The 17,079-nt window shown below is 62.1% G+C and overlaps 1 long non-coding RNA gene and 1 other non-coding gene across 16 annotated transcripts; both read right to left on the minus strand.

Annotated features, from left to right (window-relative positions):
- Positions 1 to 193: 193 nt before the first annotated feature.
- BLACAT1 (BLACAT1 overlapping LEMD1 locus) lies at positions 194 to 16,441 on the minus strand. 15 transcript variants are annotated; one of them, XR_011381380.1, is made up of 4 exons: positions 5,572 to 8,652; positions 5,244 to 5,317; positions 3,061 to 3,175; positions 2,445 to 2,931 (listed from the first exon to the last, which is right to left on the minus strand). It is a non-coding gene; the product is annotated as a BLACAT1 overlapping LEMD1 locus (long non-coding RNA). The 15 variants fall into 15 exon arrangements; XR_011381371.1 differs by lacking the exons at positions 2,445 to 2,931; positions 3,061 to 3,175 and adding an exon at positions 194 to 2,000; XR_011381372.1 differs by adding an exon at positions 9,909 to 10,318 and having other exon boundaries at positions 2,445 to 5,317; positions 5,572 to 6,886.
- On the minus strand, positions 8,583 to 8,643 carry MIR135B (microRNA mir-135b). The gene has a single exon (NR_162528.1). It is a non-coding gene; the product is annotated as a microRNA mir-135b (primary transcript).
- Positions 16,442 to 17,079: the final 638 nt, after the last annotated feature.

Raw genomic sequence — 17,079 nt, forward strand, 5'->3', positions numbered from 1 at the left:
CCCAGAGCTCGTGGCATCCCACTGGACCACGCCATGTGGAATTACTGCCCCCCCCCCCATCAAATGACAATGGCCCCAGTGTTTCCATGGAGCCACTGCGACATTCAAAATCTGCCCCCTGGGAGTGGAGCAGGACAGGGCATTCTAATACAGAGGCTTTGACCTGGGACCAGAAGCCTCTGGGGTCCAGAGGGCCAAGGGCCCAGACACCACTCAAGTCTTCCTCTTCCTCCCACAGCCTGCAGCCCAAGAGGGAAAAGCAGGAGTAGACAGTCCAGTTGGAGATGGGGAAACTGGAGCCCCAACTTTCCACAGCACGAGAGGCGTGAGCCCCCCAGCTCAGCCTGGGGTCTCCCAGAAGCAGGCAGGGAGGGCCGGGAACTGGGAACAAAGGGGGCAGAGTTCTCCCCTGGAGCTCTGGGAAGGAGTGAGACTCCTCGGCATGTGGGCGGCGGTGTGGCTGCCTTCCTGGACCCCACCTGTCTCCCCGGGGTCCCTTAAGGCTGTAGGGATAGGAAGAGGACGCCAGTCCCCATCTCCCTGAGAAGGAAACTGAGGGAGCCATAACGTGTGTGTGTGGGGGGGGTGGGTATCTGGCCATAGCAGCTGCAATCTTGGACCCAACTTTAGCCCTGGATAAAGAAGGGCCGCCAGCTGGGAGGCCAAGGACAGCTCTGCACGGCCCAGCTGGGCCTTGACCTTGGGCCGCCACCCAGGTTCCCACAGCAGGGACTCCGGCTATCAGGTATCCCTCTGGAGCCTGGAGATTTCTCCTGGGGGAAGAAACCCTGCAGGGCTCCAGGCCAAGCCCTGCTGCTGCAATCCTGCCAGGGTCGGTCTGAGGTGCCAGCAGGGCCCATGTTGTCCCTGCTCCTGACCTTCCCGCCTGGGAAGCCCCTGGGACTGGCACCCAACACCCCAGTGTCTCAGATACAGTTTCATCCCCCGCTATTGAAGAGACAGTCCTAGCACTGCAGCCTCTCGGGCCATGACTGGGGACACACGGGTCCCAGAGGAGGGCGCAGGACCCTCTGTCTCAGGGGAGCCCCTGCACGCTTTCCTGCCCTTCTCTTGGGCTCACCCAAGGCCTCCAGTGTCCCCAAGGACAGAGGACCAGGGAGGCTCCTGCTGAGGTGGCACACACATATAGCATGGGGCCAGCGGGTCAGGGCCAGGGCTGGAGGAAAGACTGCTTTGGTGTGTGGGGCAGCAGGGCTGGCAAGAGACAAGGCCACATCCACTCGCTGCTCTGCCACAGTGTCCCCATCCTACCGCCCTTTTGCACCCAGGCCGGCCACCTCAGGCATGGCTGCACCTGGGATGCTGGGCGGGGGGGAAGGGGGGAGGGAGCACTCGGGGGACACTGCTGTGGCATGCGATGCTCCTGCTCTGTATCCTGGAGTCCCAGGAGAGACCCCGTCCTGGCCTTGGAGGTGGAGGTCTCGCCCCATCATGAGGACTGCTCCCAGCACTCTGCTAGGGCAGCCAGTTCCTTAGTTAGCAACTGCTGTCTTGGCCCAATGGGATGCATCTCTCCCTGGAAGGGCAGGAAGGAAGTTCCACTCTTGGGCCTCCCCGGGGCATCTCTGGAAGGTGATTGGCAGGTCCTGGAGTTCCCCTGTGCGCCGGGGCCTCTCGCAGGCAGCTCTCAGGACTACACGCCCATGTATGCGGGCACAAGGAGGCCTTGGCGGCACCCAGGAGTCCGGGGCCCTCGGGGTGGAGCCAGGCTGCACTGAGAAGAGCAGGGCTCAGTGGAGCTCCAAGATGCCCATGAGGCTTCCCGTCCCGCAAGAGCACTGGCCAGCACTGGGCAGCCTCAGGCCTGGGCCTTGCTGGGGCAGCCGGGGGACCCTGGTCTTGCTCACACCGCTGTTTCCCGCTCTCTGTGAACGTCCTCCTTCTTCCTCTTCATCTTGCAGAAGCCGTGGAGGCCACAGAAGCAGGCGAAGGTGAACTGGGGCATGCCCTAGGCCAGGCCGGGGACGCTCAGCGGAGATCTGCAGGGAAAGGATGTGGGAGAAGGCAGGGAGAGAGAAGCACGCTGGGGTTAACGCGCCCCCCAGAGGCTGCGGGGGCCCTGCCGCCTCTCACACCGGCCACCGGACTACAGCGCTTCCTGATCTGAGCTGACGTCATTCCTCCAGGCGGCCGCCCCCTCGGCCTCACTCAGCACCATGCATCTGTGGCTGGAAACACCTGGCAGAAAACAAGCTTGTGCCACCATGGGCAGGTGGAGGTGCGTGGGGGCCACACCTGCAAGGACCCGGATGCAGGCCTCTGATGCCTAAGAAACACTCCTCCAGCGCGGCCTCTCCTTTGCCACCTGGAACCGAGTCAGGGCTTCCTCTCTCCCTTAGCAGCGAGGGTTTAGCAGAATGCGCTCTGAGCGCCCAGAGCAACACAGAACCCCCTGCTCGCCAGGCAGAGAACAGACAGCAGAGTTCTTGAGCCAACAGGCTGTTTTATTTAGCACCTGGGCAGGGCACAGGGGCTGGGAGGTGGGTACAAGATGGTGAAGTTTCTTTCCTGTCACCAAAGTAAGCCTGGGGGAGTGGGGAGTGGCTGAGGCTGGACCTGCCCAGGCTGGCCTGGCCCTGCCTCCACCCAGGGAGCACTCACTCTCAGGGGTGGGTGGGGCTTCAGGACAGCTCTGTCTGCAGGAGCATCCACTCTGCAGACGTTGAGGGGGTGTCAGGGTTCCCTATCCGCATGCACCTGCAGTTGCTCCACTTCGCCCCCTTCCTCCTGCTGAGCCTGCTGTGCACGGAGCACAGGTCCGAAGGAGCAGAGCAGCTGGCCCTGGGGGAGGGAAGCACCTGGCGTGGAGGTCGGGTCTGAGCCGAGTCACAGCTCTCTCGAGGAGCGTGGAGGTCGGGTCTGAGCCGAGTCACAGCTCTCTCGAGGAAGCAGGAAAGCAAAGTCTGAACGCTGAGGGCAAGGAGGGAGGCACAGGGCCAGCCTGGAGGGGTTTGGAACAAGGAAGCATGGGGCACCCCCCCTCAAAACCCTAGGTCCCCCACACAGGGCACACCTGCAGGGTGGAGGAGGCTGGCCAACCTTGCTTCGTGTTCCTCCAGGCCAAACAGAGAACTCAGCAAGCGCTGCGGAGCCTGGTTCCGGGAGCGATCTTCCCTCCCTCGGCCCCTCGGCGTCCGGGTAATACATCTAATCGCTGTAATTAATAGGTGCCAGGCACCTCCAATGGCTGGCTGGGTGGGCAGGCGGCCCAGCTTGAGTCAGCAGTAGGTAGGCTGTTACTTAATAATCCCCTCTCCGCGCCACCTCCTCGCTCACTCTGCTGGAGTGTACACAGTGAACCGGGAGCGCTCGCGGGATATATATAGATGGCACCGGGACTACTACTACTGTATTTCTAGATCTACCTATCACAGCTACCTCGGGGGCCCTCCCATGACAAGCCTAGAGAGAAACAGGGCTCTACACAGGGGCTCAGGGGGCCTGGGCTCTATACCTGGCTGGGATGCTGGCGTGCTGTGTCACCCTGGGTGAGTGGCTCCATCTCTCTGGGCCTTCCTCATCTCAGTGTGCTGGGAGGTTAGCCAAGGTTTAACATGCAGAGCCCCAAAGCTAAGAGGCAGGAAAGGCACTGGGACTCCTGCCTGCCCAGGTAGAAGGTAGGGGTGTGGCGGCGGGGGTTCTGCAATAATCGGTGACTGTACTACACACGTCCCTTGCTGGACTGCATGTCAGGGGCACTGTCAACAGAGCGTTCGCACCACTATGAAAAATCCACGGGCGGCTGGCACTGTGGTGTAGTGGGTAAAGCCACCACCTGCAGTGCCAGTATCCCATTTGGTCATTGGTTGGAGTCCCAGCTACTGCACTTCCAATCCAGCTCTCTGCTGTGGCCTGGGAAAGCAGTAGAAGATGGCCCAAGTGCTTGGGACCCTGCACCCACGTGGGAGACCTAAAAGAAGCTCCTGAACAGCTCAGCTCTGGCTGTTGTGGCCATCTGGGGAGTGAACCAGCGGATGGAAGATCCCCACCCCCTGCCTCTGTAACTCTGCCTTTCTAATAAATAAGTGTATTTAAATAAAAAAAAATCCAAGGGGAGAAATCCACAGGTACAACAAGGCTGGCCTAGGAGAGGGGATCGCAAGGAATACAAGCCGGGCAAGGGGCCCTGACCACCCAGGCCTGGGCGTAGCTAAGGGCCCCAGAGCCCAGGGCACGTGGGTCCTCTTCTCTAAGCCTCTTCCCTGGGGTGCTTTGAGAGAGGTGGGGAAAATCAGACTTTTCTGATCGGCCCACTTCTGTAAGGAAGGCAGGGGCAGGGGTATGGATAAGGGGAACCAGGACCTGCAGGAGCCGGGCTAGGCGCTGCAACCTCTCTCCCAGGTGAGTCCTGGGGGCGGGGACAACCTCAGTGGGGTTCCCAAGGCAGGACCTGAGAGGGTCACCCCTGTGCAGAGCACAGCCAGCCTGAGCTCTGTGAGGGGCTCACAGGAGGCTGGGCCGGCCCCTGCAGTGGAGAGACCCCAGTCCTGCTTACAGTGCCTTGCCTCCCCCAACCCCCCCAGCAGGTACCTTGGGCTGTGGTCTCTGCCAGTTCTCACCACTGCCTCCCCAGCCTGTACCCCACACACTTGGCAGCTCAGTCCAGCACCAGCTGGAGGCTCCCCGGAGAAGCCAGGCCCCAATGACCCTCCCCTGCTGTGTCTATCTGTGTGGGAGGGTCTGGACTAGAGCCTGGGGACACCCCCACTTCTCTGCGCTCCAGATGGGAACTCCCCTCCCACTCCCCCACCCTCCCACCTCCCATTTCAGGCCCACAGTCCTGCAGGGGCTAAGCAATGGCAAAGCTGCCCCCAGGAACCCAGAATAGAAGGCGAGGGGGTGGACGCTGGACAAACCTCCCGCAGTCCCACAGTTGGCCGCATCCGCCGCAAGCTGTTGGCCCTGGCTGCCTCCCCATCCTCCCCTCTGGCTGGGCCCCAGCTAGGTGCAAGATGGTCTGGGGTCTGGGGACTGCAGGGCTCCTCTGCCAGGCCAGCGAGGTGGGAGCTGAGATCAAGCCAGAGCACTGGCCCTCCTGGACTGCCCGGTGCTCCCCAGCTCCCCCTTTCCCTGGGCCCTCACCCCACTTCTCTCCGTGGCACTCTCTCCAGGGGTCCTCCCACCCTAATGCCTGGGGCAAAAATGGGGCAGTGGGTCAGAGATGGCACAGGGACTTCTGTGATAGGGAGGAGGGGAGGAAGCGGGGCTCCGGGCTCACAGACCGTGGTGCCTCCTTGGAGACAGGGGTCTGGGCCGTGTCCTCCATCGTGGTGGGCAGCAGGGCAAGCCAGGACACCTCGAACAAACAAGAAAGGGAGATGCACCCCCCCATCACACACCTCCCCAGGCAGAAGCAGAGGCGCTCCCAGCAAGGATTCCCCCCACCATACACACACAGACACTCCCACCACCCCCACCGCAGGTAGAGGGCAAGGGGGAAGTGACCCAGGGAGGAGGGGCGCCCTCTGAGCCTAGGGGACAATGCTGAGCCCTCCGCCCCCGCCCCCAGGCCCTTCGCACCGCGCCTCAGTAATTAAAATATGAATTCACCTTCCCTCCCCGAGCCATTCATCACGGCGCGGGGAAGCAGCTGCGGCTTAGGAGACCGGATTTGGGGGATTAGCTCGGGCGGTGGAGCAGACACACCAGGAGAAAGAATTAAAAAGGAAGGGGGTGAATTGGGCTGCTCTCCCCACCTCCTCCCGCTCCCGCTCTCCCGCCGCCACCGAGCCTCACACCCACCCCTTCCCCCAAAGAGGAGCCTCTGTAGCTTGCTGGGAACTGTAGTCTACCAGCCGGTGCTGATAAACAGGCCGGCCAGGGCTGGGTGGTGGCACAGACTACAGATCCCAGGGCTTCTCCCCCGAGTTGGCAGCAGCTAAGCTGGGCACCGGCCTCAGGCTGGGGACAAGCCCGCGTTCTCCTCGGAGGTTAACTCCTTCCTGGACCTGCCTCGGGCTTGCTGAGATCCTGGGATCTGAGCCCTCTGTGGTGGTCAGAGGCCACCCAGACCCTGGCTCACCAAGGCCACCCACCGCCTAGCTCCTTGCTGGCCTGCCTATGGGGAAAGACAAAGCTCCCCGTAGCCTTGAAGTCTCCAAGGGCAGCCCCGCCATTACCAGTGGTTCTGGGATGCTCGGGGGACCGTGCAGCTAGAGGGTCAAAGTGTCAGTAGTCTCCAAAGGGGCTTATGCCCACCCTCAGGGTCATGGCGAGTGTGATAAGGGCAGCAGCAGCAGCCAGGCCCCTGGCGGCCGAGGCCATCAATGCCAGAAGGGACCCCAGCTGTCAAAGCTTGGGGCCATCCCTCCCTGAAGACAGGGACAGAGAGGTTTTTCCTTGTAAGCTTAGCCATCAAATTGCATTTCCTCTCAAAGTGGGCAAACCCAATGAGATTCACTCAAATCCCAGCTGCACTCCCAGGGGAGGCCTCAGGCTGCGCCTATGTGAAGACCACAAAGGACTCCCATTGCTAGAGCATTTCAGGTTTCAGCCGGCTGCAGGCAGGGGATGGCAGAGACATAGCCCTGTGATCTGTGAATCCTCAGGGAGTTCCAGGAGCGCATGGGGCCAGCTTGCCAGTGCAATGCAGTTCAACAATTAGTGTGCAATATAGAATTGTGTATCTTCTCCAGGCCTGCCCCCACTGGCAGTGGCCAAGAGACACAGTGGAAAAGCACTCCAACTTTGTAACCCCAGACACGGCCCATGCCCAACACCCACCACCCCCGGCAAAGGTGGGACTGTGGGCTGAGGTGCTGAGCCCAGGGCTTGCTCATGTCCCTGCTTGTGACTTACCTGTTAGCCCAACGCCGTTCACTCCACAAACATTTGCTCAGCAGTCCCCACTCACTGCCTTGCTTGCCTGGAGGGTTAGGGAATGGTTCCGCTGTCCCTGTCCTGCCAGGCCCAGCCCAGGGCTGAGGCCATCGTGGGCAAACTGCACAGGGTTCCTGGGAGGGATCCACTTTCCGGGGGCCCCTCGCTGCAACCTGATTTTCCAGTTCGGAGGTGGGAAGCTAAGGGAAGCAGATCAAGTGCCTAGAGGTTCTCGGGATAGAAGAGGGAACAGAACGGGCTCACGGTGAGCCTGGGGCGCTGAGGGAGGGGGAGCAGGTGCCAGCCATCTCTGCTCTCTGAGCCAGAGAACGCAGAGGGCAAGCAAGAAGCCCTGGCACTCCTCTTCCCCAGCCCTTCCACCATCTAAGCTGGGGCAGGAGGGGAAGAGACCTGGATCAGGCCAGCAAGAGCCCAGTTGGCGTGGGCTTCTCTTTACTTCTCCTTCCTCCCACCTCGTGCTGGAAAAGAAAACCCGGGATGGACAAAGGGTGACTGGAGTTGGGCCCACGTGTGGGCACGCACCCAGTGGAGGCCATGTGAGAAGAGCCCCCTCGCGCGAGCACGGCACAGCCCACCTTCCCGCCCACTGGTGCTGGCCCTCCCAACATACCCCGACGGGGCAAGCATGGGTTCTACACCCAGCTCTGCCCTTTATCAGCCATGGGAACTTAGCGCAGCTTCTTAGCTCCTCTGTGCCTCGCACTTCCCCTAAGTAAAATGGGCTAATAGTAGATATGGTTGTCTCGAGGATTAAATGCGGTAGGACAGGTGAAATGCTCAGAATCACGCCTGCTGCAGAGTAGGTGAAGGCTGCCGGGTGGGGGGGGGGGGGGGCAAGGCATTCTCAGTAACTTGTCCTCTCATTCCCTACCCAGTACCCCGCAGAGGCTGCCACGGGCTGGCCCAGGACGAGGGAGAATGGGGTGGGGGTGAGTCCTCTGCCACTCCAGCCAGACTGCTTGCCTTATTTCCATCTGTTGGAGTCTCCCAGGATGGTGGCACAGAGTCAAGGCAGATTCAACCAGGGTGGGACTGCGTGTGTGCGTGTGTGTGCGTGTGCATGTGTGCGGCAACAGGCATCGGGGGCAGCCAGACGAGCTGAGTGACAGGCAGCTGGGGTGGGGGGGGGGGCAGGTACCGTTCACACACCTGGAGGGTGGCAGCCCAAGAGCTAGAGACCCGGAGCTTACACCTGCTGCTGTGGGGAGCAGCTGTCAGCCTGCTTCCACTCTGTGGAACCTCCTGCCCCTCCTGGCGGGACTGAATGTGCCCAGGGCAGCCACCGAGGCACTCCAGGCCTCCCTGCAGAGAAGGCCGAGGGTTCCGGGCTGAACTCAGAGGCGAAGGGAGCGAGGCCAAGAAGCAGAGGCTGCGCTGGAAGAAGGCGCATCGAGGAGAGGCCCGTCTTTGTGACCCAGTGCCTGTGACTCCAGCTCCCAAATCTCTGAGCCGCAGCCGGGGCCTCAGGGTTGGCCAGAGACTTCAGCACACACCCTGAGTGTCTCCTTCCTTCCTGGGGGGACTCGCCCTTTGGAAGCATCGGACCAGCCTCTTCATCCCAGGGTGAGGAGCCAGGTTCAGAGAGGGGAAGTGACTTGGCCAAGATCACACAGCCCACCCTGGCCCCTGGGTTCCTAGATCCCCTCCAGTCCCCGCCCCAGAGTGAACCATCCCCCGGTGCCCCCTCTGTGGCTGCAGCAGGAGTGCGCCCCTCACTGTAGCCCATGGCTTTTAGCCCTACATGAGTTTGGAGGAGCAATCACATAGGAATGAAAAGCCATAGGCCACAGCAGAGCTGAGGGGTCCAGCGGCAGGACCTCAAAAGGAAGCAGGGAGTTGGGGGCACCTGGGGAGCCCTCCCCACCCTTCCCACCATCCCCCACCCCGAGCCACCCACACTGCATCCCTCAAAGTCTTAGGCCCCCCAAGTTACGTTGTTCAACCTCCCCCAGCACCTGCCCTGGCCCCCGGGGACACTAAAGCCATCCCCATAATGAGTCTCCAGTTCTGGCCCCACGAAGGCCCCCACACAATGGTCCTCACTGGGGTATGAGGAGGGGTGGCTTCCTGGCCATAAAGGACCTCCTCCAATTCCCTTAATTAGCTTCCAGTTCCCAGCCCAGGGGTCCTTACTTAACTGCTCTCTCCCCTCGTGAATGAGGCCGGATCTTTTCAAGGTTGCTGCTGCCACAGCCTAAGCCAGGCAGCACGTTGGCCTCCCTCCTTACAAAGCTTAACCCTTTCCGGAGCAGCAGAGGGGCCATGGTGGGTCTGCGTGGAGGCGGTCGGGCCACAGGCCTGCCTTTGGGGGACTGGCCCACGTCGGCCAGGCTGGTTACCACCTGCACCCACTCTTGCGTGGTCTCCTCACCTGCTGACAGCAGCCAGCCTTGAACCATCCCTGGGCAACGCTGCGAAGTAGGAGGCAGCTCGGTTCTTTGCCACCCTAACTGGAGGAGTAGGGCTGGGGGTGGGGGGCACGGGGATCTCCAGGACTGGGGTAAGGGTGGTCTCAGGGGCCTAGGAAAGCTGTATCCTGAATACCATGGCCGTTCCCTGTCGCCTGTCCCAGGACACAAGTCAGTCCTGGGCATCAGCCTTGGAGGAATGCGCCCCCAAGGGCGCCTGCTCTCCAGGAAAGCCCCAGGGGACTCAGACTGCTGGGCACAACCTTGACCTCTCTCAGGGGGCCCCAGAGCAGAGGCTGTCTCTGCCAGGGAGCAGTCTGGCCTGGAGAGAGCCTCGGGGCAGACTCCCTGGCCCTAGAAGGACCCTGGCAGGAGCAACCCCCCTTTAACTGGACCCCTGCACTTCCCAACACCCCCGCCCCCCAGTGTGGCCCACCATAAGGGCCAAAGCGAACACAGCTTCTCACTTGAAGCCTGGGTCACCAGCCCCCTGGCCCCAAGTTCTTTCCTCCTCTCCCACGGGACCCCAGAATCAGACCCAGGCCCTGCACAAAGCAGAGTGCCCTGGATCCCGCCCACCCAAACCCGCCTCCCAAGGGGCACCAGGCGGGAGGCACCGGGTGTCCAGGGGCTGCTCACCTGGCGGCCCGGCGGGCCCCCTGTCCCTCGCGGTCTCCCTCACCGTCCCGCAGGGCCACTTCCTGCCTTCCAGGCAGCCACTCGGCCCAGCGCTCACCCCGAGGCGCCCCGCCCCGGAGGGCAGGCCTCCTGCCTCCTCCGCCCACCGCGGCCCGGCCGCGCGGTGCCCAACTCAACTTGACTCCCCGGTGACCCGCCCCTCCCCCAGCCCCGCGCTGGGCGGCGAGGGGGCGGCCGGCAGGTATTCCTTCAACCCTGACTTGGGCCGGGGGAACAAAGGTCTCATTGAGCCTCTGGCTGTCTGGTCGGCGAAGCACAAACCTCTTGTATCTGCTCGCTTTTGATCTCACTCCCTCTGAAGCAGCCATAGATTACTCACGGCCCCCGCCGGGCGACTGGCGTGGAGAGGCTGCGCCGCCCGCCCCGTCTCCTTTCTCGCCTTCCTCCCCTGCCCTCCCCGCCAGCTTTTTTACGGTTGAATTTCTGGCAGGAGACCTGAGGCGACTCCCTGCGGGCGCCCTCTGCCCCCTCACCGTCTCAGGCCACAGGCCTGGGTCCTCTTCCCACCCCCGCCCCAGAACAAGGTCAGCCCGGCTCTGGACTTCTAGTTCCTTCCTAAGGCCCCTCCCCCCACCTGCGCCTTGCCTTCCCCTGGGTTTCCTGGCCATAGCGGGCACTCCTGGCTTGGTGTCCTTGGCCCGCCTGCCCCCAGCCCCCAGTCCTCCGCCAAGTGGGGCCCCGAAGCTGTCTGTAGGGTTTCAGGTTAGGCCCTGCAGCCAGCTCTTGGGGGTGTGGAGGAGGGGCAGCCCTGAGACTCCGCACCGGGATGGTGCCATCCCCACCACTCCAGTAGGCCCTGTGGCCCACCTGCAGCTGCTGGCTGCTCAGACAGCAGAGAGGTAGCTGGTCTGAGGACCACCTCCCACGGCCCAGGAGGGGAGGCCTGAGTTCTGCCCCAAATGTCAAGAGATGCGAAAGATGACACCCCCACGCCCCCTCCCCCGTGGCTGACCAGCAGAGGGCCCTGCCTCCTGCCTACCACCTGGGCTGCCTCCCCACCCCGCCCTGGCCCTCAGGCGCTCTCATAGAGCTGAGTGCAGAGAAACTTCTGCAGGACAGAGGGCCCATTCTTCTCCCGCGGTGGCTCTCACTGTCATCACGACTCCCCACATTCTGGGGGCGCTAACTCGACCCGGGCCCTGAGCTACCAGAGGCAGGGAGAGGAGGTGGGTCCCTGCAGGAGCAGGGGGGATGCTGAGCGCGATAGTGAAAAAGAAGAGAAAGGCAGTCCGTGGCGGCGCGTGGAAAAGTAAGGGAAATTCTACAGGAGAGGAGAGCTGGCATTCTTTTGCGTGAAAACTGTTTCATGCATGCACTAGGCCTGTTCGTTATAATCACAAACACTATTATTATTCCCATTTGCTAGATGGGGACAACTGAGGCTTACAGAGGCTCTGACACACCTGGGTGGGCATTCTTGCTCTTGGAGAAGGCAGTGGGACCTGAGAGAGAAGAAATGAGCAGGAGAAAGTGGAGGGAGGGCTCAGGGGCTCAGCAGAACAGGAGGAAGGAGCGAGGGGGCGGGGGGAGGTGAGGGAAGAGGGAGAGAGCAGGGCTGAGGCCTCCCAGACGTGGCCATGCCCCTCAGGGGCTGGCTGTCAGGCTGGAGGGCAGACCCTCTGAGGGCAAGCAGGTGCCTCCCTTCTCTTGTGACACGTTCCCTAGTGCCAGGCTGGAAAGCCCCAGTCCGGTCTGGAAACTGAAGCCTGTGCTGTGGGAGATAGCACAGCCAACTGCACTGACTTCCTATAGGGAGCCCCCAGCTGGGTCAAGAGCACACCATCACCCTGAACCTCAGCCTACACCTGGGGGTGGTTCCAGCCGGGCAGCAGCCAGGAGAGCTCTCCCTGGAAAGGAGAATGGGGATGGGCTAACGAGCCATTAGCCTTGTACGGGGATCGCGGAGAGAGAAGGCCACAAAGACAAGGGCTTGGGGGCTCACTGCCCCCAAAGGTAATCAAACACAGGGTACAGGCTGGCGCCGCGGCTCACTAGGCTAATCCTCTGCCTTGCGGCGCCGGCATACCGGGTTCTAGTCCCAGTCGGGGCGCCGGATTCTGTCCCGGTTGCCCCTCTTCCAGGCCAGCTCTCTGCTGTGGCCAGGGAGTGCCGTGGAGGATGGCCCAAGTACTTGGGCCCTACACCCCATGGGAGACCAGGATAAGTACCTGGCTCCTGCCATCAGATCAGCGCGGTGCGCCAGCTGCAGCACGCTGGCCGCGGCGGCCATTGGAGGGTGAACCAACGGCAAAAGAAGACCTTTCTCCCTGTCTCTCTCTCTCTTACTATCCACTCTGCCTGTAAAAAAAAAAAAAAAAAAAAAAAAAACAAACAAACACAGGGTACACTCCTCAGACTCACACCAGGCACGCAGCAGGTGGTCAGCAAATGGGGTGCTAGTTTAGAAGGGAGATTTGCACCTGGCAGGAAGTTATGTTAGATTAAATCTAGGGTCCTGGGGCAGGTGCTGTGGCGTAGCAGGTAAAGCCACCACCTGCCTGCAGTGCCGGCATCCTGTACAGGTGGCCTGTTTGATCCCAGCTGCTTCACTTCTCATCCTGCTCCCTGCTGATGGCCTGGGAAAGGTGTGGAGGATGTGGCCCAAGTGCTTGGGCCCCTGCACCATGTGGGAAGACCCGAAAGAAGCTCCAAACTCCTGGCTCCTGGCTTTGGATTGGCCCAACTCCAGCAGCTGCAGCCATCTGGGGAGTGTACCAGTGGATGGAAGACCTCTCTGTCTCTCTCTGTAACTCCGCCTTCCAAATAAATCAATAAATCTTAAAAAACAAAAACCCAGGTCCCACCAACTTCAAAACGACCCAAGTCCTCACCGGGGCTGACTTCTGAGGGATTTTTATAAACTCAGGTCCCTTCTGGGGACCCGATGGACTGGGAGCCCGATGGACATGTTTTGCCAATGGTGGCAAGGAAAGGGGACATTAGGGAGATGCTGAACAGGTGGCCCCTGCTCTCACCACCCTACTCTCTCCACTAAAATGCAAGCACAGCACATCATTCTAAAGATGTTGGCTGCACGATCTAGGTACACATTTGCTAAAGAAATGAATGATGGAGCCTGCAAACAAAGGCAGCAGACCTAGGTTCTCCCATAGTTCAGGTCTGGTGTGGGTTTGGGGTTCCCTCATGCCCACACTCTCAGGGAGGAGAGTCCCTGAGCTGGGACGGGTTGTGGGGTTCAGGTGCAGAGCACAGCCTGGCGATCCAATCCTACTCCCCTTGGGGTTGAAGGGCACTGAGCCTCAGGGGACTTGATTCTGCTGCCTCTGCCCCAAAGAGGCTTCCAGGTTTGGAGTTGGGTTGGGTTGGGCCCAGGGGTGCAGTCCCTGGCCTGGAACTGAACCCGGAGAAGACTGGCTCCAGGGGGACCTCATAGGCTCCTACCCACACTGCCCTGCAGACCTGACCCAGACCAACAGTGTGCGTGCTAAGGAGGACAAGGCCACTAAGCTACACCCCTCCCCATCTCCACTGCGAAGCCTGAACAGCTCAGGAGGGAAAGCCCAGGGAGGTCAGACAAGAAGAAGCTCCAGCCCGGCACAGGTCCCGGGCTCCTAGGGAAAGGGAGAGATGGGCGACCTGGTGATGGGCTCAGGCAATCAAGGTAGAGAGGAGAGAAAACCAAGGCAGAGCTGGGGGTGGAGAGGCTTGGGTGCCTCCTCAGCCTTGACACGGCTGGCCCCCGCATCTGGTCTCTCCTAAGCTCTGAGGCCAAGCTGTGGGGAGAAGGACACGGGGAGGGGCTTGGCACCAAAGTTCAGCCTCCCCAGGCACCAGGACCCAGGCCACAGTTTAGCCTCTCAGCAGTCAAGCTGCTCATGACGGGTCATTGGCAAAGTCACATGCATTTCAACCCGAGCCGGCCACAAATATCAAAATGCTCCGAAGCCTGCCCAGGCCCCAGTCCTACCCCCACCTTTTTGTTCCCATGTTCCCCCCAACCCACATAGGTCTTTAGGCCCAGCCGAAAGCAAGTGCTCTCAGAGATGGGGGTGAAGGGTGCGGAGGTCTGTAGCAACAGCCACTCATGTAGCAACAAGCACACCACAGGGCAGGGGCTGCACTAGCCCGGCACAGACACCAAGCAGGCAGGAGGGCAGCAGGCGAGACAGCCCACCCCCAGTCTATGATCACAATTCACAACAGCCTCCCCCACCACCCAGCGTCCTCAGAGCTCTCAGAACTTGGTCCTGCCTACTGGAAGGGGCCTCTCCTCCTTCAATGCTTTTAGGAGAGTGGCCCCAGCTCTTGAACCCTCTTTGTGTGGCTTGGGGCAAGAGAATAGGTGTGTGGGGGGTCCTGAATCTCAAGGGATGCCCAACACCACCTGAAGGTGTGTGTGTGTGTGCGTGTAAGAGGTACCCATCCCTTTCTCCTGCCCCTGTGACAGCCCCAAGGAATTGAATGACTTGAGACAGAAGCTGTGCCCAGATCCCAGGCCTCAGCTCCGCCCTGCAGGAGGGTGTAAGCCCGACCAGGGGGACTTCCTGGAGGACAGTTCCTTTCCCCTTAATTCAGAGCTCGCTAAACCCTGAAGCTCCCATCCCAGCCTCCCAAGAGCTGCATTTCCCCTGCAAAGTGAGCCCTTCCTTTAGGCGGAAGTTTAGCAGAGTTATTCACTGGCAGACAACGGTGCGTTGAAAAATCACCAGGAAAGATGGAATCAGAGCACAGGAAGAATGCGCTAATGAGGGTCCAGGGGAGGGGGGCGGGGCACCGGTGCTCCAGACCAGGCTGTGGAATGTGGGTTTGCAAGGGACGGCTTGGGCCCCAGGCGCCCTCTCCCGACCAGCTCCGTAGAGGCAGGGGCCAGCCAGCTCTGGTTCCCTAGGGGCACCCTGTCACGGGCCCTCCTCCAGGAAGGACAGCGGCGACTCTCTCCACAGCCCCCTCCCTGGGCCCATCTGCCCCGCCAGGGCTCCTCCTCCTGGGGGGTCCCAGCTCCAAGCCCTTGGGTATGAAGAGGGGGCAGGGGGCTCAGGGCCAAGAGATCACGCCAGACCTGGAGCCCACAGCCACAATGACTCTGGCGTGTGCATGGGGCGCAGCTGGTGTCCTCCTAAGCCTGGGGACCCGGTTTGCCACTGAAGACGCTGGAGTTGGTGGCTTTGCCCACAGAAATGGCTTCTCCCCAGCCTCCCAGGCTGGGTCTCCCTCCTAGGACCTCTGCTCCAGGGGTCCAACACACCCCTGAGTTTCCCTTCCCAGGGCCAAACAGACGCACAGGTGTCACGGAGTCCCGATCCCCACCCCCTTTCCAGCCCCCTCCTCAACCCTCCACAACCCCTGGGGTGCAGGAGAGGGGGAGGCCCTCGGAGCGGGGAGGGGGAGACCGGGCCACCTCCTCTCACTCTCCCCCTCAGAACCCCAGCAGCTGCAAAACCCTTTCAAACGAACAAAGACGATGGGGGCGGGGAGGGGGCTTCCTCCGGCTGGCCAGGGCGGGGGTTGACGCAGCCCACGGGAGCCAACGCTGGCTTTCAGGTGAGTGCCCGACCCGCGTCAGGGAGTCCGCCCGTGCCTCGGGGCCCCTTGGTGGCCCAGGCACACCCGAAGCGGAGGGGCGAGTCCTCCCGGGTCGCTCCCGCCCCCCGGCCCGGCCGAGGGTCGCCCTCGCCGCACTTTCTGCCTGTTTGTTTTCGCTCGGTACTCACAGTTCGGAGGCTAAGCCGGCTCCCCTCTCGCTCTCACTTCCTTTGTCTCTCTCTCCCTCTCCAACCTCTCTCTCTCTCTCAGTCTTCCCTCCTTGTCTGATTCTCTGCTGTAGCTTCCAGTGGAGAAAAATAATTATTCTTCTCAATGGGTTCGCACGGGGCGCACGCACACACAGGAGCGCGCACACACACACCGCCGCGTACCCAATCAATGCACAAATCTTCGGGGTCCCTTTAACCTCTGCGGATGACTCCGGGAGTTAATTATGAAGCCTATTTCGGCGCGGCATAAATATGCATTAAGGTATGAAATGACAACTGACGCTCTGAACTTGAGGGAATTGGCGTTTAGATAGACTTGGTCTCGCTGCCCCCTCGCTCCCTCCACGGCCCCACCGCCGGCCACCTGCACCACCTCGCGCCTTCCCCGCGCTCGAGAGCTCCCCGTGGGCATCACGAGCTCCCACTCGGGTTCCAAGGGGTGCCCCCCGTGGCGGCGCTGGCTCCAGCGCTGGTGCGGGGAGACCCTCTCGTGCGCCCCCTGCAGTCAGGGCAGACCCTCAGCGAGCGCCGGATCCTCACCACCCCAGCAGTCCCGACGCGAGCCGCAACGCCCTGGGCATGGCCTGGGGCTGGGAACGAACTGCGAGCTCTGTCCTTTGAGGAACTGGCGAGGGCGGGACGGCTACCTGCCCGCACGCCCGAGTTCTGGGCAGAGCGTGAAAGACCGCGACGCGACGATTCAACTCCCATTCGGCCAAAGCCGCCTCGCGCCTTCGGGTCCCGCCTCCCCCGGCCGGCCCCGACCCGCGCACACATGCACGCACTTGCACACACGCATGTGCACACCCGCGCGCGCGCACACATCCGCAACACACTCAAGGTCTAACAAAGGAAGAGGGGCCAGCGCTGCCTTACTTTTCTTTCTCTTCTCTCTCTGCAGCCCCCCAGCCCCGGGCCGGCGCGCCCGGCCCACCCCGCCCTGCGCGCCCCCCGACGGCAGCGGGCGGCCAGCATTCCGGAGCAGCGCGTCGGAGCGGCAACTTCGCGCCCGGGCGCCCGCGCAGCGCAGCCCGCCAGGCGGGAGACAAAAGCAGCGGCGCCGCCGGAGGCCGCGCGGCCAAGGTGTGCTCGCTAATTGTCGGGCAACGTGTGTGTGTGCGCGGCCCGGAGCCCGCGGGGGCGGGGCGGGGCGGCCGGCGGGAGCGCGAGCGCAGAGACCACCCCGCCCCCAGCCCCGCCGCGCGCCAGCGCCCGGCACCCGAACCGGGATTAGGGAATAAATTATCTGCTCTCTTCTCATTGGGCTGTGGCTGAGGACGCCGTCGGCGGCGCCGGGCTGAGAGCTCGCCCGGCTCTTTGCATTCACCGCACAGCTCCGGCTCGCCTCGCTTCGCGGGGGCCGAGAGCCCGGGGCCCGGCTCCAGACGCTGGAGGAC

The sequence above is a fragment of the Oryctolagus cuniculus genome, chromosome 13, assembly GCF_964237555.1.
Source record: "Oryctolagus cuniculus chromosome 13, mOryCun1.1, whole genome shotgun sequence".
Classification (NCBI taxonomy): domain Eukaryota; kingdom Metazoa; phylum Chordata; class Mammalia; order Lagomorpha; family Leporidae; genus Oryctolagus; species Oryctolagus cuniculus.